We start from the raw sequence: 24,195 nt of genomic DNA, 5'->3' as shown, positions 1-24,195 counted from the left end.
ATTTCAGGACAGAGCTTTACATAAACGGAAAGGCAAGTATTCACCCAAGGACTGACAGGACATGCCATAACTCCAGGTGCTACCACACCCTAAATACATGCCTAAATTCATCACCAGGACACGCCTGAGTCTGTCATAAAGAAGGGGTAAAGCAACAACAGAGAACTCCATCCTATCGCAACACAAAACAGAGGTTAAAAAAACATAAGCCATGCCATAATGGATCAGACCAGTGTCTACAACAGTAACAAAAGTGGATGCTAAAGGGAGAGCACGGAACTAGATAGAGAGTGATCTAAACACTATGTATTACTTTACCCGGCATCCACAATTACTGGTTTAGAAAATGTCAAAGAAAGCATCTCAAATAATTCTGTTAGAGAGATGTTAATAGATCTATCATCCACGAACCTGTCTAGGCCCTTTTTGGACTTGGCTAAGCTATCTGCCTCTACCACCTCCTGTGGCAAAGAATTCAACAAGTTTACTACACATTATATAAAAAAAGAACTTTCTCTAGTTAGTTTTATGCTTGTCTCCTACTAATTTCAGCAGGCGTCCCCTAGATCTAGTATTCTGGAACATGGTGAACAACAGTTCCCTGTTGACTTGGTCCACACCCTTCATAAGGGGCGGTTGAAGAGAATGCTGTGAATATAGCGTATCTGGACTTCAACAAGGCTATTGGTACGGTCCCGCATGACCTTCTCATAAACAAGTTGAAGAAATGTGGGCTGGACAAAAATGCTCTAAGACAGACAGACAATTGGCTCACTAGCCTCAAGCAAAGTATAATTATTAATAGGTCCGTGTCAGAATGGCAGGAGGTTTTGAGTGGAGCCCCCAGGGGTCTGTCCTGGGCCCAGAGCTGTTCAACAAGTTCATTATTTATTTGGATGCTGACATAGAAAGCAAGTTTGTAGATGACTTAAAACTGGGAAGGACTGTGAATACATTGGAGGATGGGAGTACAATTCAGAAGATCTTGTAGAGGTGGGAAAACTGGGCTGAAGATAACAGAATGAAATTCAGTGTAGACAAGTGCAAGGTGATACACCTTGGGAAGAATAAGAAGAAAGACAAATACAAAATGGGTGATACCTGGCTGGATGGCAGGCTTATGGAGAAGAATCTGGAAGTCTTGGTAGCCCATGGTCTCAATGTGAGCCTGCAGCAAGATGCAGCTGCACAAAAGGCAAATGTCATTTTTTGGAAGAGTAGAATGCATCAATAGAAACATTAGGTGCACGATGCAGGAAGTGACAGTCCCTCTATTTGGCAGTGGTTAGGCCTCTAAAGAATTGTGTGCAATTTTGGGCTCCACATTTTGAAAAGGATGTAGAGAAGTTAGCGAGGGTCCAGAGGCAGGTAACAAAGATGATGACAGGCTGGGAAAGCAAGTCATACAACGAGAGGCTAACGGAGCCAGGCATGTTCAGCTTGCAGAAAAGACATAAGACAGGACATGAGAGCAGTCTTCAAATACTTGAACGTCTGCCGTAAAGAAGAGGAAAGTCACCTTGCTGCAGACTAGGATGCGGACCAATGGCTAAAAGTTGCAGTATAGTAGATTTAGACTTGGTAACAGGAAAAACTTCTTCACCATTAGAAAGTGAAAGAGTGGAATAGACTGCCTAGAGAAGTTGGACTCTTCATCACTGCAGGTGTTCAAAGAAGAGGTTGCACAGCCCCTGTTTGGGGATGATATAGGCATAGTAATACCTATGTTCTACTACAGGTAGGCTTGGAGAATTTCTTTTTTCAATATATAAGTGTCAACAGATTTTTTTTAAGCATTTATTTGGTTTTTTAATCAATTTAAATTTTCAGGATTGTGTGAAGTTAGGGATGTGGGGGCCACACAATTTATTAATGACAGTATACTATTATTACAGTGAAGCTTAACCATCTGCCACAACAAACGTAACTACTGTAGGATTGCCACCAGCTGAGCAGCAGAGCTACCATCAGTCCCAGCCCTGCTCACCCGTAGCTCTCTCGTCCGCTTTGTCACTTCCTATTCCTTTGGGGAGTTGCAGTCCAAACTACAGTCAGCACAGTTCTATAGGACTGCTCTCCCTGTCGTCACACACTCCAACAATCACCATTTTTTTTGCATCCCCTTTGAATAAATTTTGATCATTAACAATAGCAATACTTTTGTTGGTCTTCAAGTTTGATGCACAATCAACATTTATCAACGTTTACCAATAAAAATCCTGCCAAACCTAACTATGGGTATTTCCATTCTTCTGGGCTTTGCTGGTTGTCCCCTCCCCACTTTCTGCTATATGTGTCAGGTTGTTTTTAAGCCTCCTTCAGAAGGCACTGGGTGTTGGCTGCAGCCAAGGATGGAGATTTTGACTGGGGTATACCAGTTCTCCAACTGGGACTTAAACCTGGAGGTTCCTGGCTAGAGGGTCTTGCTCCTCTGCTCAAGGTCAGACCAAATCGCCATATTTGGGGTCAGGAAGAAATTTTACCCCATGGACAGACTGGTACAGACTGTGGGGATTTTTGCATACCTCTGCAGTGGGGGACATGGCCCTCTGCCTGGGATCTCTTGAGCGTATATTAACAACCAGGGCATCAGCCGCTGTGGTTCCCCTGCTTTGTCTGTGCCACGTTAGGGTGTTATGTCTTATGTCATGTCAGAGCTGGCAGTAGTTTTACTAAGAGTTTAGATTACTGATTTATATATGATGGTTTAGATAGGGATGATCTTTTGTCAGACAGGAAGTTGGACTAAATGACCTCTGGCAGTTCCTTCCAGTCCTGCTCTCTAGGGTTCTATGATTTTGCAGACCTCAATCATACTCCCCCATAGCCTTCTCCTTTTGAAACTGACAAGTCATGGCCATCATACTCTCTCCTAGTATGTTGACTGCTCCATACCACTGATCATTTTGGTTGCCCTTCTTTGTCCCTTTTCCAATTCTAACAACCCCTTTTGAGATGTAGAGACCAATACTGCACACGGTATTCAAGATCACTTAGTTCTAAGAGTTATCCCCAAGACCCAATCACACAAACTCATTACCTTTATTTTTTTTCAAAGCAGAGTATTTTACTGTAATATGAACACAAAGTTCCAGGGAGTCTACATATATGCTTAGAGCTGCAAGACTTCTCTTCAGCATAGGGTCCCCTTAAGAACAAGACTGTAAAAAAGACTTTTTAACCATTTGACCTTAAATATCCTTAGTAGAAATATCATGGCAACTGTCAAACTATTACAGTGCTCTCCTCAGTGCTGCAATCTTTGATGGGATTGGTCTCAGCCAATCCTTTTCTAATTCTTGCTAGTTTCTCCACTCCCCGGGGAGAGTCTCCTCCTCAGCACTGTCCCTCATGATCTCATTCCTCCCTCAAATCAGCACATACCCACCTCGGATCTTGGGGCAGAATCCACTCAGCCTTAAAAAGAATCCATTTTAAAATGAATTCAATGATTCATTCTATATTTAAAAGTTTTTACGTTATTTTTTAAACAGACTTGCATGGGGGTATTGATCTTCAAGACATGTACCTTCTCTCCCTCCATCTGAAAAATTTTCCCGATTGCTTTTATTTCCATTTTTTTATTTAAATTTAATTTGATCTTAACTGCTCACTGAAGCCTTTCTAAACATTCCCTTTAAGTTTACCAATAATTAGAGCTTTCCTTTATTTTTTTCATTTTACATTAATAATATCAAAAATATTAATATCACTTTCATTTACATAGATCTGACATGGCTTTTCAGGATATTTGAAAGGTAGGGTAACGTAACTGGAGAAATAATAGAAGTCAAGATTTTTTTTTAAACTGATAATCTAAAACAAAAGCAAACATCATGCATCAGATAAAGCAGACTCTAAATAGCAGATACTGCATATTCTCTTCAAAAACTAGTTTTCTGTTTCCCTGTTAATGGCTAAATATGTCTTTTCAATAAAATCAAAAATGATGAAGAAAAGAAAAAAAAGAGGATGAATATACACAGCAGTCATGCACACAAGGTAAAAAATGAGGAATGTTTCCCTTACTTTCCATTTAAAAAAAGTGAAAATGTTTATTATCAATACAGATGGTATAAAATTTTCAAAGAAATATGTTTTTCCTGTACTGGCCCCTAGCTATCTGGAATTCTCAGCTCTTGATTACAGGAACCAGAGTAATTGTGTCTACAGATTATTTCCTATAAAATTCCCTGCAAGAAAACTGTCAAAGCACACAGATGAAGTATCCAAACTTGTGGAAGCTCATTTAATGGAGATCTGTGTGGTCACCCTCCACTCTTGATTATTGCAACCACTAAGTGCAAGGTTAAGGAAGCCCACAGGAAAGTTTCTGACATCGTAACTCTCCCATTTAGTTTTTGTTTTTCATACCCACCTCTCCAGCTCTTTGGTCAAGCTAGGCTTACTACCAGTTGCCATACCAATCATGTCCCAGCAGAGAAGTCTCCTAAAACCTATGTACATTTTAAAGATAGCTGCATTTTGTGGCCATGCCGTAATCATCCTATGTGAACTATTATAGCATACATGATTAAGCCATGTCCTTTCAGCATCCTCTGCCTCCCCAACAGACATGTCAACAGTGTTTGTCTTCACCTACCACTACTACTACAGGGCCTAAACGTGTCAGTGTATTCTGAAAATCTGAGCAGCTATCCCAGAGTGCCACCATAGCGAAGTTCCCAGATGACATACAGACAGGCTGGCACCAAGAGCCTACCAGGAAATGGATTCCAGGATGTCATCCTGCACAGTGCTGTGAAGAAGGACCAACCACAGCAGTTACACAGAACTGATGAAGGGATGCCACACACAGAAAAGAGCATCCTAACATAGTGTTACAAGAAGACAGGCATGTAGCAGCCAAGGCTGCTGGTCAGGACAGCGCATGATCAGCAGCCACACACTACTTCTCAAAGCCTTCCTATTCCCAAGGGCATCATTCATGCGAGTCACAAACACCTTTCCATCCCACTGAAATGTGGCATCCTTTCACACACTGCGTTTGAAAATCAATTTCATCAAAATGAGTATGAAATTAAGGTTTTAAGAAATATTAGTTAGCCTGAAGGAATCCTACAGCATTCTGTGAGTCTTATATGAATAATTAGTGACCTTCATAACTTGGGTCTTTGTCATACAGGATAAGTCACTCATGGACCCCAGCAGACTGAAATACACAGTTACCTCAACTAAAACAGTATCAATGATCCTGTCTTTGGACCAGGACTGTTTGCTGCCAGCCATGTCAGTAACTGATTACAAACTCAGATAAATGTATTAGCTTAGACATGGCATAATAATCTGAAACACATTACCAGTTTCACAGTGGGAGCAAAATGTCTTTAAAATAGCCAAGCACACCAATTTAGTGAGATTTAAAACAACATTCTGTAAATGTAAGATGACATGCACTTATGTGAGTTTTGTTTCCAGGCCCAGGGTAGAATTTTCCTACACAAAATTCAGTATCTCAACTGGAAATCCCAGTTCTGAGCAGTTTAATCCCATGGACAAGTTCTGAGTCACAGACGTATTTTGTGCCTATTGTACATTTAAATTCTCAAGAGTATCACTAGAGATTTAACACAGGGTTTTTGTTTCTTTCCCCAATTTATTCATGTAAAAACTGAACCCTCCAAGTTTGAACACTCCCATTATCAGCAATGAGCTATGTAGCAGCATTCTGTGGTAGTGCTGTCAGACACATAGGGCGCGTCTACACTTCACCGTACAGCATGCTATGGCAATATAGCAATCACATGTGTCTACATGTGACCACCAGCTACGCAGCCAGAGCAGCTACACAGCCAGAGCGACACTCTCTCTGGGTATAGTGCACAGCTATGGCAATGTAGCAGCAAAATTTAACTGTGCGCCACATGCACAGCACAGTAAACACCTGTACCGCGCCAAGCTTTAGTACTTCCAAAAGCATGCTGCTGGAGCAACGCTGCCATACGGTGATGTGTAAACGTGCCCACAGATAGCTATACATACTTAAACATAAAAGCAAATAAACAAAAAAAACCATCTAGCTAGAAAAATTTAGACCCGCTCACTGACTTTGAAGATTTAAAAAAAAAAAAAAAAAAAAAAAACCCCAAAAATGTTTCCAGACTTTGAGAATTCTTCATTATCATGTACTTAGTAAAATAACCAAAAATATTATGTTATATTCAACTGTGAAGTCCACATACACTTGGATAATGAAAATAAAAATGATTAAAATAAAACATTTTAGGGTACATGCAAGATAACTAGCAACAACTGTCAAAGATTAAGTTCACCGTCATAAGTTCCCTACATTTTCTTCCTTTAATGGGCTACAATCCATTCTGTTGCTAATACAAACCAATTAAAAGTAAAATATAGTGTTCTATAATAAAAAGCTATAATAAAGCTTCCATCGCCATTATAAAAATTGTACACAAGAAGTACTTTACCTTGTTATCCACTGTCTGAGCACAGAGAATTAAAAAACAAAGTGTTGTTAAACATAAAGTATAAAAGTTTCATATCAATGGAAACCTGTTGCACCAATATCTTGAATAAATATTCTGCATGGCATGCACACATTAGCAATGCTTCAGAGACGTATTCAGGTTCTTTTTGGTCGACAGCCAAACCTCAAAACTTTGAACCTGGAGGCATCAATTCATTATCTCCTACTCCACAACCCAGAGTTCAGGTCACAATTGTAAGAGGGGAGTTTTACCACAGCTTGGTTTTCTATCCTAATAACAACCCTTTCTAATTACTGCAATGCAGTCCTTCTGAAGACTACACGTGGAAGAGAGAGTGAGCACAAATCACTCAGGAAAGAAACACAAAAAGTTACAGAAAATTTTGTTCAAGTCACATCTGAACAGAAATGACAGAGTGGAAGGAATAAGGCATGCAGCTCAGTAGGATCTCCATGATCCTCCTACTCATCCTTCCAGGCTCTACCCTTCGCCCCCCACTTCTCAGAGGACTGACTGTAGTGGCAAAATAGCAATCAAATTTGAAGGGGAAAGTAATGTGTGCATGTGTTTGCACCAGTTTTCATACAAGATAGTTATTTTAAAAGCATGCATAATGCAAGCCACCTGCAATCAAGGAAAAAAGGCAGTCCGTCCTTATTACTACCAAGCTTTCAGACTATTAAAACAAAGATTTTTCAAGGTCAAGTCAGTAGCAAGTGAGTGTTAATAAGATCAGCTGGCAACTTGTCTATCTTACCATTACTACTCAAATACATGCTCCCTCCCCACTAGCCCCAAGCTTATTTGTCAACTAGATTTCAAGGAAAACTTCCAGCACCATAGCACAGACATCTGCTGTTTGAGTTAAGAGACACGCAGTCCTGACTGGCTGAAAAACCACAAGAACAGTCAGCGTTAACCAAAGGGCCATAACAATTCCTGCACCCCTAGATGACTTGTGGCAAACGTGGCAGTTGTAAAGAAAAAAAATACAGCAATCTTAGTTAACGTCTGACATTACTTGAGATTGCAGGAAATACAAGCCTAATGCATGCAGTAACAACCAAACAAAACAAAACAACTCCTCATATTTTCTGCAAAGAGCTGCAGGTGAGAAGTTGAAGAGCCACTTGTGGCTTGAGAGCCACATCTGAGTAGCACGAAGTTAAAGCAATAACTCCTTTAGCTAGCAAAAAATCAGCAGACTATTATCCTCTAGTCAATCACATGCAAGAAAATATGACACCTGGCCAGTGCGTTACACTACCACTGCAGGTTTTGGGGGGGTTTAACAGAAGAAACAGGACTGGCATAGGCACATATTCAGATAAAAGGTGGCCAATGTAACTAAACATTTTCTTACCCATATAAACAAGAAAAAGAAATCCAAAGTAAAAGACTACTTACAACCCTACTGTATGTTACCTGTGTACTGCCTGCATTCCCAAGTACCAAGACACTATTTTAAGATCTGAACAAGTAATAATACAATAACATTTTTTAAACATTTCTGTAGCAATTTTTTTTCATATTAAAGTTTTAATGTCTTTCAAAGAACAATTTAAACTAGCCTACAGGCAGTTTAGGCCCCAAATGGGAGTTGAGGGTTTGTGGTGCCAGAGGTGGGGATGAGGGGGAGGAGGGTGTAAAAGAAAACTTTGTCTAATGCTGAAGAGCACCATTTTGTTTGGAAGCAAATATTCTGCCATAGGGGTTGCAGCCCAAACACCGCAACACCTTGTTATGCAAGAGGAGAAAGCCGTTCGGAAAAGAAGCAAAGGCCTGTGATTAAGGAACAGGAGTCTCATGAGCACTACTACAGACTTCCCACACGTCCTTGGGCACTGCGTTATGCCTTCGTTCTCCCCATCTGTGAAAGGAGGATAACACTTTCTTGCTCCAACCTTTTATCTTGTCTCTTTATGCTACAAGCTCATCAAGGTGCAGACATGCCTCTCAACCAACATGCATATATACATCCTAGCACAAAGCAGACCCAGTCTTGGTCAGGTCCTCTGGATCAGTGGTTCTCAACCTTTTTAGATTCAAGGGACCCCTCAGAAAATTACAGCTGTTAGTTTTCACTTTTTTTTTACCACTATAGAATACAGCAATTCTTCTGTTATAAGAAACTCAAAAAGACCACAATAGGTCACAAAGTTTTTAACATTATGGATTCTTATTTGAGATCTCTAGGTATATCTTGTGAATTATGTTTGCATACCTAACAGTGATTGCATGGCCTCCTGGTTGAAAAATCACTGCTCTAGGTACTACTGCAGTAATTAGAAACCAAACACCTTTCTGGCTGTTTGGCGAAGCAGCCAAAAAAATTACAAGCGTCTGATCTATATCTATGGTATAAGGTGAGTAAACAAGAACAAAAAAAGTAAACTGCATGAATGGGAAGGAACAGAAGTTCAAAATTCTTTCCAATAATTGGCATCAGGAGGAGTTGGTAAGACAAGAGAGTGCTTCAGATGCTTCAATCCATTTATATTAATGGCATTCATAGGCAATTGAGAAGACAACCAGGCAAAACATGAGACCAACAGGTTCCAAACTGATCTATGTACGACCGACTGCACACAGCAGCATTGTGAGAAGAAAACCTTGAGGATTCTGTAGGAGGCCTCACCTTCATTCCCAACTCCCTCTCAAATACCTTTCCATTCTGCTAAGCAAAGAACCCAGGATCCTCTGCCCACTCTCTAGAAAACAAAGTGCAAAAAAGGAACTGACCGTTCTAACACGGCTGCTCCCACACGCCACCTCCTCCAGTGGCACATCTAGATCATGACCTTCCAAGGACTCTAAATAACATTCAGCCTATGAGTCTATAGAAAGGACTCTCCTAACTGCAGGAAGGAGGACCTTGAGCGTATTAAGATAACAATAGCTTCTATGTTAAAAAAAAGTTCTCCCTTCAAAAATTCACTTTTTTGCTAGAGCAACTTTAAAATAGTGCAAGCCAGATTTGTTTTTTAGAAAAAGTATTTATTTTAACTTTCACAAAGGTGTTTCTGCTCTTCCACTAGTTTTAAGCATCTTATCTGCTCTCAAGTCTCATGCTTTGGAACTGCAAGGTAATTATTTCACCATCCTAGGGCACTACCTGCTGGTGCCATATGGCTATACAAATAATCTAAAATTTTCAGCTATGTACAACATGTGTAGGCATCTCCCTGTGATGCTGATTTGAAGTTGAGAGGTACATGTGTTTCACTACTATTGTCAAACCATATTTTAGAGCTGCCATAATAGACAAATAGGAGCAGTGATTCTCTAGAAGAAAGGCCGCTCAAACTGCCTAAGAAGTAAACTGGGACCAGAAAGAGCTAAGCGTCACTAACAGTTCTGCCTTCAAAAATTCAAAGTACCTCCTCTTCCTCCAGTCTTGCTAGGATATTACATAGTTCTCTAATCTGGCCACCACTTAGTTTACTTAAGTAACAGAAGCTATTACATAGATGCCAACAACCAAACTGCTGAATGGTGTCTGCAAAATCTATTTTTCCCCCCTCAGTTACTTAATGAGATGCCTACTTACCTTGCTGCAGAGAGAACACAGAGACAGTTTATTCAGAAATTATTTATAAGCTACTATATCTCCATTCATTTGCAGAAAGGAATAGCCTACAACCGTTAAATTGTTAATGCAGGCAAGCAGAAGATTATACACTTACTAAATACTCAGGTCTTTTTGGGTAGAGAATAAAACAGGGTCAGATTACAAAATGACTTAACAATAGGAAGAAGTATGAAGCTTACTGAGTTTTAAGACCACTGTCCTTAGTAAACAAAGTGTGAACATGAACATTAAGTTAACTCTTGATAAAAGCTTTCAGTTAGCATACAAAAGGAAACAGAACAAGCTGAACATAATTTTATTGCATAAAGGTGCGTGGAACAATAAGACAGCAAAATACAATAGCTACCAAAAATGTTTTGTCTGTCATGAGATTCTTAAATATGCACAACAAGAAAACAGCACACACACATCAAAAGAATTCTGTTAGTACCTACCTTTTTACATGAAAAAGCCAATTCACAACACAAACCACAAAGTAATATGTGAGACTTCACTCTGTGCTTCCAATGGATTAATACATTATCTCCCACTGCTGAGCGCCGGTCTTGATTCAGCTAAAGCACAAGCACTCAGGTCTTCCTGCTGGGAAACAAACAAGTAAAGTCAGTTTTAAGCATCTTCCTTTAATATGCAGAAACAATTCTAACAAGCCTAAAGGCAGAAAAGATAAATAGTATTAAGTCATGACCAAATATACCAAAATAACAGGTCATACAGCAATTTACCAATTCATTAGAAACTTCATTGTAAAAATCTACTTCATGCAGGAAGGCACTTCTGCTTGCCACTGCTCAGTGAGTCAAACTACTCTGCAAGATGTTTTACATAATGGGAAAATTTGTATTGGCCAAAAGGTTCAAAATGTTCTTGTTAAGTTTCCAGAAACTGCAGATGTAGAGATACTTCTGTTAACCTGAACCAAAACCAAGAAAAGAAACCATTTGAGATATATGCTCCATTTCACAGCACAGCAGATCTAATTTTACCAGCAACTGTACTTCAACTTACTCAGAGTAGGAAAGATTCATGTTTTCTCCATTTGCTCTTAAAATACAAATTTTGAAAATACAGGTAATTTTAATACTATCAGCACATACTGGCTAGCATGATGCAGCTATTTCCAGAATAAAATGCTGAAAATGGAAGTAGGTGAATGATCGCTTCTATTCTTGTAAAACAGTAGTATTAGTGAAACAAGTGGAATGGATTTTCCAATATAATCAAATAGCATAGTGATACCATCTTAATTCTTCCCTTTGCACTTTACTGTGAAATAAACAGCAGTCAAAAAGAGCCACAAATTGCTACAAAGAGTTGGTAACATTGAAAAGGCTATTCCCCAGCCACCCCAAAAAACAAAAAACCCCACAACCTAAACTAATATATACCTATAAAGAGAAAAAAATAGCTCAAACTAAACAAGTCCACCTGAAAAATGGAATCTGTACTCAATACTTTTTAAAGTCAACCATATCTTTACAATTACATTTCTAACTTAGCAAGGAAGAGGGAGAGGGAAAAAGATGGAAATGTACCGAAATAAAATCTAAGGGCACCTCCAGATGTGTGTGGACATTTGGTTCCCTGGGGACACATAGCAGCGGCACACCTTGCACCACAGCTACTTGTCCCTGGGGAATGCCCAAGCCACACGTACTTTGGCACGTGGCAAGTTGCCCTGGATGGGGTAAGAGAGCCTGGGCCAAGGACTGCTGGCCCCAGCAGCCTTACCTAGGGTCTGGGGACCTCCCAGGGCTGCAGCCACAGTGATTCCGCCATGCGAAGCCTGGCCAGGAGCCACAGCACAGCTCTGAGCTTCCCAGCTCCATTTTTCAGCACCACATGCTGCCCAAACGTGCACTGTTTTTTTCTGCAGATTGTTTTGACCCCTGGATATCTAGAGTCCAAAAAACCTGGGGCGGGGGGGAAATAGCACAGCACACACTCAGGTAGTACACCCTTGAAGCATGGAGAACACTGGACTGTGCGGTATGTGGTGCTCCAAACATGTTTGCAGCACTACATACTGCATGACTGCACTTATCCGGATGCACCCTAGGAGTTCAATTCTCATATATAACCCCACATTATGGAATTTTGTACAAGCAGAAATGCTTCCCATGTCAAATTATTCTGCTACAAACATTATACATTTTGGAACTCTGCTGGTTCAGAACACTATTTTATTAATGCCACCAAAATAAATACAATCTTGTAAATCCTGTGCGTGAACATTTTTTTTTTTTTTAAATAGCAGTACCCATAGCTAGAAAATGCAAAAACAGTTTGACATAATTTTGCAGATCAAATACTAGGAAGCAGTACTAGTTCAGCTAAACATGCATCTAAAATTATGTCTCAAAAATCTAAATTTGAACACTAAAGTTTGCACATGAAGCTTAATTCTATTGTGCATACTTTCATAAACACCCCCCCAAAAGTTTGCGTAATTAGAAAATAGTCCCACCACTATTACAATAGCACCTGTGGTTCCTGAGATTCCTGAAAGTGTTAGACAAACAGATTCAGAAGTTCCAACCTCAAAACCATGTTAAACCTTATCAAGTTCTCCTAGTCTTCATCTATTTGCATATATGGTGTAGCAAACCTGTTCTGTAGAACCTAGTGAACTTCATGTTGTGCCCCTCGTTTGCCCCTCCTTTCTTACCCCTCCTCTTTACCCCTCATTTCTACCATTCACCCTTTATAAGAGCTTAGTTACCCCATTTGCTCTGTTAATTTCCAATCTGAGAATTTTCTTGTCTCCACTTATTTCTATTTCGTAATGAAAATTGCATTCATGTGCATCACAATTAGATTCACTTTGAAGGCCACTTTGGTGCAACCTGTACAAGGACCTCTAAAGACTCAATTTCTCCAAGAGTCACCCCAGGTCTACCTGATAAGAGTTCCTCCGCACAGGGTCTTCTCCGCTCTGAAAAAGCAGAGACCCCCACCATTTTGTAGGTCTGTAACCTGAAGGAAAACCTTAAGCTGCTTTCTCAACTGAAGAAACCCAAGAATGCCTCCCTGCTCACTATAAAGAAGGCAACATTTTATCTTTGCGATGGTATTTGGGGGTAGAACTACAGAGCAGGCCTGGCTGGGAAATCACGGAGGCATTACTAGAACTCAACGTTCCTCTACCAGGACCAAAACTGCCTCTCCTGTAAGACCCCAAATTGTCTAACAGTTGTATAAATAGACTGTAGCTCTCCTCATTTCTCTGGGGATAACCAATTACCGTCTCTCTCTGCCCCCACCTAGATTACTTACTACCCACAATAAAGCACACTTCCTCTTAATTCTAAGATACCTCACTGTGTCTCTGCTTGCTATATCAGCACCAATCTACAGAGCTTCCAGGATATTTTTTTTTTCAGTGAACTAGCAGGCTATACATCTCTTATGCCTTTTGAGAAATGTGTTGTCAATACAACAGTAGTTTATTAGTTACCAAAGGGTGCCCATGAAGGCAATAGCTGCCCTTCAGCTACGAGATACAAGCCTGGTTCTTCCCAAGTCAGTGTGGGAACTGGAAATCTTTGGTTTTGTGAAGCCAGTAGTTCTTGCCCCAGAATACAGCATGGGTAGAAAAAGCACATCACAAACACAGGAAATAACAGCTAACAGAACAAAAATGGGAAAGGAATTTTAGAAAAGGAAGGCAGCTTATTAATAAAACATAAAGAACTTGTGAAGAGTAAAAATGGATGAAAAATTGACATCAGTTTGGCCTTCTTTGCTTTACAATTGTATTCAAAATAAATCCAAGCAACTTAGTGCTTTTATAATAAGAGCAGGCATGGTTAAAATGTGCCATCCAATCTGATCAGTTTTCAATGCTGTTACTCAGAAGCCTGAGTCAGGAGTTAAACTCACAAGGATCTGTTCAGATTTATCCCTCAGCTGCTCTGGAAAACTATGAGAAACAAGAAGCCAAAGACAGAAAAGGGAAGCAAGGCAGGATGAATAAAAGCAAGGAAGATGAACAGCAAACCCCCTATCTGGGAACAGAAAGCTGAGAGATGGGGAAGAGCAAAGATGTTAACACGCTCAACATTTCAACACCCAATCTAGCCCATGTAGTGAGAGTGGAGAAAGGAAGAAATCAAAAATGTCACAATGTTTGGTTCTCCTGTAATGGGAAGGAAGGCTCCCCCACCCCTTTCAGCATCCAGATACACTAGTGCTTGAGGAAGGAAAATCCAGTGGTCCATCAGGATTCCCAGAGAGTATGCATGTAATCTTGCATTGAGACTTCTGGATAATAGAGCAGGCAATATTCTTGAAACCTGATAGACTTAAATGAGCAGTAGGAATATTCGTATTTAAAGTGAACATTTCCAGATCCTTTGGAGAACTACTTGGACTTCAGTATATGTATCTGATGGCAGAGCTTGACCTTACAATTCCCAGCTGTGGAATTTAAGATGCATCACATTCCTGGGGCTATTTTCTCAGTGCACCAAGCATTAGCTTATGTATTCATGCCACCTTTGCCACTTGTAGTACCTGATAATATCATACAGTATCTTGCAGTGCCTTACAAATTTACATAAACAAGTCTAATGTAGATTATATCCACTGTTAATTCCCAAAAGAAGGGGGAACAGCTCTTGGTGGTTTTTTGTTTTGTTTGTTGTTGTTATTGCTGTTTAGTATCACCACCATGGACACATATTGCATAGTATCCTGAAAGCACCAAGACTTTTGTTCATTTTTGGTTTTTGTAGAAGCATGTTCCAAAGCCATGAACCAGCCACTGAGAAGTCTGGTCTCCAGATCTGAGGAGCCTTACATGAACTACCAAAATATTCCTGATCATCTCAGTGTAATGGACATTGAGATGGTCTGTAAGATAGCCTGCTTATAAAGGTGCTTATTATATGATCGTATTTGCTTTCCTTGTAGCCCCAGTGAAGATAAATCATCAGGTAGGAAACAAAGTAATCCAAGACAAGCATGTCTGTGTAAAAAGAAAATCTCATTTCAGGAAAAGGCCTAGGAACCAGAAGATCAAAAGAACAGCAGCAGTTTAAAGAGCAAATCTACCCAGGGAGAAGAGAGTTAGCTCCTTAGAGCTTTTTATGGGGGACTGACTGATGCTACTTCAGGGGTGGGCAAAAGGCAGCCCGTGAGCCAGATGCAGCCTGCCAGGCCATTCCATCCAGTCTGCGGGGCCCCTAAAAAAATGTAAAAAATTATCTGCCCCTGGCTGCCTGTCATGCGACCCCCGATGGCTTGCCAAAACTCAGTAAGCGGCCTTCTGCCTGAAGTAATTGCCCGCCCCTGTGCTACTTGCTGTTGCATACATTATGGGACTCAGACTTTCAAAGAGAACCACACTGCATGTGCCAAATCCAATTGAACCTGCTAGATAAATTCTGTTCATACACAGGGCATTTTAGCCATGAGCCTGCTCTGAGAAGGGGAGAACGGCAGACTGCTGCCCCAGCACAGGTACGAGCATGAGGTCTGATACCTCAGAGGTGCCCTCGGACTAAAAAGGAGACACAAACACAACTGGGCCCTGACGCTCAGGACTAGTACTTGGTCTTTTTCTGTTCTTGGTTGTGGAATGTGACACTGCTTCTACAACACTCAAAAGCCCAATAAGTTCAAGAGGTTCAAGAATGGGAGCTTGAAGTGGATTCAGCATGTGACAAGTAGCCAGTAGTCTGGAGCACTTGAATGGAAAAATGCTGTTTCCATGTGGAGCACAGGAATGCCATCAGCTGTTGTACCAGTTGGAAATACACTGAAGGAACTTCAAGTCCTGTGCAATGCCATAACAAATCCTGAACATCACAAGTTCATTTGTGTTATGGCCAAGTCTCAGTCTCTCAAGATCGGAATAGGCCTTAAACCAGATGAAAGTTAGAGGGAAGTAAATGAGCACTTTTTGCTACTTTTTGTCTTCAAGCACCTGGCAGTAGAAAATCCAGAAGCACTGCTGCTCCTGCACCTCAGCCTGCCCACCATGACAGTGCTAGGATCCACGCTCTTTGTCTAAAACAGTGGTTTTCAACCTGTAGTCTATGGACCCTGGGGGTCCATAGACTATATGCAAGCAGTCTGTGAAAGATGACCATGATCAATCAAAAGTATGTAACTACCCACACTTACAATTCAAAGGGGTCCACATCTCCATTTGAAATTTTTTAATGGTCCACAACTGAAAAAGGTCTAAGATGCTCACATACCGATTACTTCTAATATTCCTTCCTGCCCGGTAGAATTGCAAACATCTTGTCTTTATCCTTGAAACTCAATTCTGATTCTGATAAATGAAGGATGGTATGAAGAGGTACAATAGGATGACATCAACATATAGCTGACATTTAAACAATTTTACGGGTAAGATGCAGATCTGAATAGGGAAGATGATCAAGAAAAAGAAGCATACGAACCATCTAAAGTTAAGCAGCAACTACACTTTCAGATCATTTAGTTTAGTGTGAGGACTCAAAGGGATCCTGAGTCATCACATCTAATTCCCTGCTGTCAGACACAATGACACCACATACCCCTTTTATAGAGATTTAAACTTCATCTCAAAACTGGTTGGTTTTCTTGCTCCACTCCACCTATTGGGAAGTTGTTCCAAAATGTCACTCCTCTGAGGGTCAGCAAACTTTTCCTAACTTCCAGGCTAAATTTACTGAAGGGGGGTTGAAAGTCATTCATTCTTGGGTTACTATTGTTTTTCACGTCCCCTGATGTTTACTCCACAGTATATACCTAGGCAGAAATAGGATCACCTCTCAGCCTTCATTTTGCTAAACAAACCAAGCATGTTGCTAAATAAATCAAGAGATAAACAAACCAAGCAAGCTCTTTTAGTCTCCTCTTTTTTGCAGGCTCTCTATTAACCCAATTTGCCTAGAAGCTCCTTTTTGCACTTATTGTAAATTAAGTTCATTCTTCTTCACTAAAGATGACCAGATCTGTCAGGCAGAAAACCACCTCCTGCCCTAGCGCCTTGCTTCATAAACCTGATTGAATTCCACGAAGAATTAACTGCACCTTGTGATCAAAAAGTGAATATTCTAACTCTGCCTGTGGCTGGAAAGCAGCCCTCTACTAGTGCCAGGATTTTTTTCCTAGGCTTTATTCCACTCAACTAGGAAATTACTACCAAGAGTTCTGTTGACTTCTTTATCTAGCTTCTGAGTTTGCGCAAGAACAGAAAAATCAGACTGAGTAGTAATGCAACAAGTTGACTGCATCATTTCCTGAATACCACCTGGACAACTGCAGTTCTAAGAAGTAGACAGCAGTCCTCCCTGGAGTTACTGACAAAAACTCTCGATTTATTGCTTTCATCTGAGTAAACCCCTCTTTTTTCACTCTACGTAACAAATATCCTCTCCCAAAAATGGAAGCTACTATCACGGTAGTCTATCTATACAGTAATCCTCAGTCTCTGATGATTTTGGTACTTGTCTTTCTTCAAAATGAAACTGTTTGCCAGAAATGTTGGTTCTTTTACCCAACTGCCATCCAAAAGGAGGAGTTAGTTGAAGTGAAACTGCTCCACTCTATTGCTAATAAATTCAGTTGGACTAAGCAGGACTGAGATTTGCAGGTAGACAGGGAGTTTTTCATCAGCTGAAGTGTACTGGTTAAACTCCAGATATGCACACAGACTTTTTAGCAGGTTACCCAACTGAGGCAGACTCCGGGTTAGATATCTTCTTGGAAACCTTTATGTGCTGCTAGATCCATTGTGCTGACTGCTGTATTATCAGCTCATTTTAAGATACCTCTTAAAACAGACTTCCAAGCTACAAGACAAATAGTGTCAGCTCTACTTACCCCTTTAAAAAACTTCTGTTAATTTGCCATGGGGACTGATGAGCTAAATTAAGGCATGAAAAGGAATGAAACCTGCAACTGCACTGTGGGAAAGGCTGTGGTTCAACCAGGGTGAGCTAATCCCAACAAATTTCTATCTCTTTTCCTTGACAAGCACCCTTTGAAAACCTAGCATGTTTTCAAAGGTCTCCCAACAAGCTAACACATTTCAAACTCCACTCTACCCTAACAAGGACAACAGTGATTTTAAAAGCATTAACTGGCCATCAGTCACTTTAGCTGATAGCTGAAGCCAGATGTGGAGTGCAGAACCTCATTATCTACACAGGAAGACTGGAATCTGGCAGCTGCAGCATTGATCTCCTACTACCTGATTTCTGGCCCCAGAGGGAGCTCTGTGGGACAGAACACAGACTGAATTTGGTTCATGGACTGTACCTTGATCACCCCTGACTTATGAAATCCAAAGTAGAAAGGCAGCTGCTAAGACCCAAGATCATCCATGTGTGAAACATCTGGTATATTTTTCCTCCCTTTAGACAGACCATCTTTTCAACATCTGACTTACTGAAACGCTCTCTCAAAACATAATACACAAATAGTTTGCAAGTCTGTCTACCTATTAACAATATTTTAATAAATAAAAATCCTTAATAAAACACACACTATGAAAAAAACCCCAAGCAGAGACCCATTTCCATTATGCTGTACAAGTATTTTAATCCCTGCAGCACCATCTAATGGAGAGCTCACCATTTTTTCCCTCTGTATGTGACAAATATATTTTGGAGGTGTCAGCAAGTGATAAAATTGAATACAGCTTATTTAATGCACCATGAATTAAAGAAAGATTAGTTGCAAGACCCGACAGGTCATTTCTCCATGGAGAAATGTAGAATACAACCTGATGATTATATTTCATAAACATTATATTCATGTGCAGATTTATTAAATACAACAGGAAGTTTAATTGGCTAAGAGGTAAATAATATGGTTCTGGTTGGAGCTGTTTTACAATGTCTAAAATGTAGAAAAACCTAAATTAAAAAATACAGCAAACTTCCTTCCTTCCACAAGCATTCAGGAAGGATAAATTCTCTCTTAAGCAGTAACAATCAGAACAGGAGATCTAGACAGCAACAAACCTGGATCTTATCCATGGCAACGGAGGTCTTTACCAGCAGCCTTATTTTCACTCTTTTTTTTTTTTTAAAGGGTTCATAGCTGTAACCTAGAACTGCTCTCCCCAGCTACATTACAAACAATAGAAGACCAGCAGCAGCACACAAGATCAATAACAGCAATGCAACCTTTAATAAGATGGCTGACTGTGACTTCCAATACTTCTCATTTGTTTGCTATTTTTTTTTTAAAAATAAATCTGACCTGAACCATGTAACTGCACACAGCTGACCTATTATAATGTCAATAACACTACATTTTCCCTTCATTCTACCTCCTTTTTTCCCCACCCTACTGTTTGTTATATCTAATATTGTGGCTTGAGGGTTCTTCCATCCACAGTTAATCAAGAACAACTCTATTCATGGACACATTCCAGAATTTGTTATTGCTAAATTCAGCCTACTTTCAAACTGTAGTTTGCCAATTTGGTTTCAGTACAGTCACCAATACACTTAGGAATTCTCATAGGAATTTAGTTCCTAGGCAGTGGTTCTCACTTGGGATGCCACAGGTATTGCTCAAAATGTCTCAGTGGCAGCAGCCAGGTAAAACTGCCCTGTGTGCCCTCCCTGCATTACAATTCTCTAATCAGCCTGCAGCAGGCAGCAAGGATGTCTCATGCTGTGCAGCTGCTCCTGGACCAGCCATCTCCCTATGTTCCTCCTGGAAACAGGTGAAGTAAAACTGTCTCGTCCACTTCTATTTCCAGGAGAAGCACTGGGGATGCCTAACCAACAACAGCTGCACAGCACAAGACATCTCTTGCCTCCTTTAGGCTGATCAGAGCTCTATCATGTAAGTGCACTCCTGCATTATCGCCCTTTGGCTGTGCAGTGGGGGCAGTATCATTGCATTTGCACAGCCCTTCCTGGCAGCAGAGCCCAGCTAAGACGCACCCAGGTAAGCTGAGATGGCATTAACAGTGCATCTCAGCCGGGGTGCAGCCGCATTTAAAAAAAGAAGGGGGCGATGGGGTGCCATGACCCTGAAAAGGTTGAGAACCACTGTTCATAGCTCTCTAAACTACTGTTCCTTCAAAGAAACTGGCAAGAACATAACATGCCTTTTCGGAAAAATGCAAACAAAAACATAAAAAACCCCACCTTAGGATGAATAAGAGTCCTAGAAACTTCCTCAGGAATTCTCAACAAAAATACTGGAAGTTAAAGATACCAACAGATCTTTTCAAAATGAAAGTGAAGGTTTCAGACATCTGCAAAAAGGAAACAACCAGACAGGGGGAATTTATGGGTCTAAGTCCCAGATATCACAGAACAGCTGACATAAATTACAATGTGTGATTAACTAAAGAAGCTGATTAGGAAAATAAAGCAAGTTTATCATAGAGATTGCCAAGGGCACTTTTCTGCATATGTTCCAAAAGAAAATGTCAAAATATCTCAAAATGTTGCTATAGCACAGATGAAACAACTGCCAAATGGTAACGGCAGCATGGCAGCAACTGCCACCAGCAGAATTATGGTAAAGGATCTACTGGCATTTCTATGGTAAATCTGCATCTGCAGTAAGAACCAGGGGATTTTTACCATTCAAATTCTTGTTGAGCAGAAGTTTAGTATATTCACATTCTCTAGCTAAAGTCATGATCCAACTCCCATTGAAGTCAACAACAGTTCTTCCGCTGGTAACTTCAATGGGAGCTGCATCACACCCTTGGGGTTTTGGGTTTTTTGGGGGTTTTTTGGAGGAAGGCATTTTATTTAAACCAAACTGAATTTTTTTTCTTAAGGGAACCCTACAAAACACATCTCATATACAAGACTAGTGGGATGCCGATGCTGCAACATGTAGTTACAAGACTGAGAGATGCAAGCTGGAAGATGCTATCACCTTCAGCTACTTAGGTAGCCGATTACTTTTCCACACCCCAATCTATCAATCAAATGCAAACATGCTATGTTTGCCAGTACAACTGAAAGAGACCTAGGTGTCATGATAGACCACAAAATGAACATGAGCCACCAACGCGATGCCATAGCTGGCAGAGAGAATCAAACATTGGGATGCATCTACTGATGCATCTTGGGCAAGACTAAGCATGTCGTACTCTCTCTACTTGGCCTTGGTGAGAGTGTAGCTGGAGTACTGCGTCCAGTTCTGGGTGCCACACTTCAGGAAGGATGTGGAGAAGCCTGAGAGAGTCCAAACGAGGGCCACATGCAAGATTAAAGGTCTGGAGAGCAGGTCATATGAGGAAAGGCTGAAAGACTTGGGATTATTCAGCCTGGAGAAGACTCAGAGAGGACTCGGTGGCAGCCTGTAAGTATATTAGGGGCATACCTCATGGCCCAAGGGAGCATCTGTTCACCAAGGCACCCAAGGGGAAGACAAGAAACAATGGGCACAAACTAACTGAAGATCACTTCAGATTAGACATAAGGAAAAACTTTACAAGTTGAATACCGAGGGCTTGGAAAAGTTTTCCCCAAAAGCGGTACAGTCACCCAGCCTGCCAACCTTCAAAAAGTGTCTTGACACTGTGCCTCCTGGGGCTGGGTGGGCACCCAGGGTCCCCCACAGTCAATCGCCGAGCCGGGGGGGGGGTGGGGAGAAGGCTCCCACACGCTCAGCAGTAGACCCGGAAGTATTCCTGTGGAACGCTCCATCCTCCCCATCATCTCAGCGCTCACAAGCCACACCTGATACCTTGAGGTACATAGACACAGCTTTAAATGTTTTTGCTATGTCCAAAATGATGATTCTCCGAATCAGCATCAAATCTTCAGATTCGGCACCAGCCAAATCGAATCGAACAGTGATCCAAATCAAATAATCAAATCACTGTCCCCCCAAATCGGGCTGCATCCAAATCTAATACGGCCCGCTTCACACACCCCTAGTAATTATCACACTTCAGCAGACTCAATTAATCAAGTCTGCTCCCAGTTTGTGTACAGACTCCCAAGATTTGTAACTGTAATTAGTTTCAGTCAAAGCAGATGTAGCACCAGTATTAGCAAAAAACATATTGCTCCTTGGAATAAATGTAGAAAGAGTGGGGGGGCTTGGAGGGAAGATAAAAGACAGGTAAGAAAGCATAGGAAAAACAGTGAATTGTGTGTTTAGAGAGAGAGGACCAATGGATGAGCAGGACCTGATTTGGATCAGACTGTATTTACATCTTTAATGATCTAAAGAAGTTAGGACCATATTAATTAACTTTGAAAATGACACCCAACAGACAGACAGAGAGAATACCAGAGGAAAAAGGGCCTAAAGGTTAGAGATCTCAGCAGAAAAAAAGTAAATATGTATCTGGAGAAAAATAACCCAACATACAGAAACAAACAGCGTACAGAAATGACAACAGACAGCAAGCAATTGGTGCTATATATAAACAGTTAACACAGCAAGGCAACAATGCAAAAAAAAAAAAAAAAAAAGTCATTTTCTAGAAAGTAAGTCGCTTTTTTAGACAGCAGAAATAAGGGCATTCCAAGATTGCTACATTCAGCAGTTAAAACCAAAAGAGAGGTTGATTGATTATAGGCAATTCTGAGAAAAGTAGCAAAAGCTGTTTAAACAGCTGTAGGAACCAAGATGGAAGTTAACAGCATTTATATTGTTTGACCAAATTAAAATTTAAGGGAGGAGAGTGAGATAAGGGAGCTACTTGTAGAATACTACTGTATCTGAAGAGCTGAAGAGACGTTATTTAGAATAGTTCACAGATCCACAGAAGTTTTAGGCTGGAAGGCACCTTGTGAGACTATCAGGTCCAGCCCCCCTGCTCTAGGCAGGAAAGACTGGGGGGGGTCAAATAACCCCAGAAAGGTGTGCATCCAGTCTTCTTTTGATCTTGTTCTCATATCTTGTTGTCCTCAGCATGCTTTAATTTCTGCCATATCTTCTTTGTTTGGAAATTAGGCAACATTCTGGGATATGCCTTTACATTCAAAGGGATTAAAACTAATAATAATATTTCATTAGCCTTTAACTAAAACATAGACTTAAAAGCGAGTCTTAACCATAGGGTTGCAGAACAGGAGGTGAAGGCTCAGAAGTCCCATCATGCAAGAGAACCTACAGGAATTCCTTCAGTGGCAAAGGGACAGAAAATGATCTAAAAAGCTAAAGTTTAAAAAAATCTATTATAACATAATTGCATTTTAACTACCTCAAGTCCTCATGCAAATGGATGCGCATGCACAATGACCAAACTTTATTATGCATTTTCAGAATGTTTCATAATAGGAAATGAAAATGTGTTCTGGCTCTAGAACATTCTCCCCCCAAAGAGTCAAGATCTGCAATTTAAGAACCAAAACAGCTAGCATTTTGGCAAACGGTATTACACAAACAGTTAAACATTCCATAGCACGCCATGAACAATGAAAGAGGTGCGAAGCACAGATCAGGTTTCCTGTCCCAAAGGGTTTACAATTCAGAGGTAGACTGGTATAGTACCATTACAAAAAGTGGCAGGCTGTCTCTATGAATGAACTGAATTAGAGAGAAGCTCCCTCTGTGGTAGGCATATACACAGCCCCCATAGTATCGGAGCACCTCACAGTTTTTTTATGTCTTCAGCTTGCCTACAACACAGGAAATAGGATACAGGAAGACCAAGGTCAAGACCTACAAAAGAACTTAGGCAGGATTTATGCAACCAAATCCAAAGCTATGATCCGTAAAACTCCCACTAAACTGGTAACCAACCCTAAAGGACCCAAGTTTTTAACATTACATTTTTCCAGTCACCAAAATTCCACATGTCCAGGAGTATCTCAGTCTCTCTCAATGCCAAAGCCAATCGTCCCTCTTAAGATCCACCACACAATGCATAAACAGTCACTGGAGGTGTGGGACTGAAGCACAAGTGTTCCCCCTTTCATGGGCCTACGCTAACCACTTAACTAAAGAAATCAACTCACTCTTGCTCCCTCATTCCAATTAAACTTAGGTTAGACAATGCAAAAAGTGCCCTCAACAAGAGACTAACAATAAGCAGAAAACACGAGTTATGAGACACTAAATTGATTGTCCACACACTGGGACACTACTTTAACCACCGTGCTTCTGGATAAAAAGTGCCACCAACCAGCAACACCTCTTCCTTTGGCCAAGTTTCAAAAGATAGAATGAACTTCCCCCTCTTTTTTTTTT

At 40.7% G+C, this 24,195-nt stretch overlaps 1 protein-coding gene across 2 annotated transcripts in view; it reads right to left on the bottom strand.

Moving 5' to 3' along the window:
* The window catches only part of TRAF3 (TNF receptor associated factor 3), a 90,632-nt gene that overhangs the window by 62,485 nt on the left and 3,952 nt on the right, over positions 1-24,195 (bottom strand). For both annotated transcript variants that reach the window (XM_019552542.1, XM_019552543.1), the window contains exon 2: positions 10,497-10,644. The gene's annotated coding sequence lies outside the window, so the exon portion shown is untranslated. The remainder of the gene's footprint in view (positions 1-10,496; positions 10,645-24,195) is intronic.

This window comes from Crocodylus porosus, unplaced genomic scaffold (assembly GCF_001723895.1).
Source record: "Crocodylus porosus isolate Cpor-Errol unplaced genomic scaffold, CroPor_comp1, whole genome shotgun sequence".
NCBI lineage: Eukaryota > Metazoa > Chordata > Crocodylia > Crocodylidae > Crocodylus > Crocodylus porosus.
The sequence above is the reverse complement of the archived record's forward strand: the minus strand, read 5'-3'. Positions and strand labels throughout refer to the sequence as shown.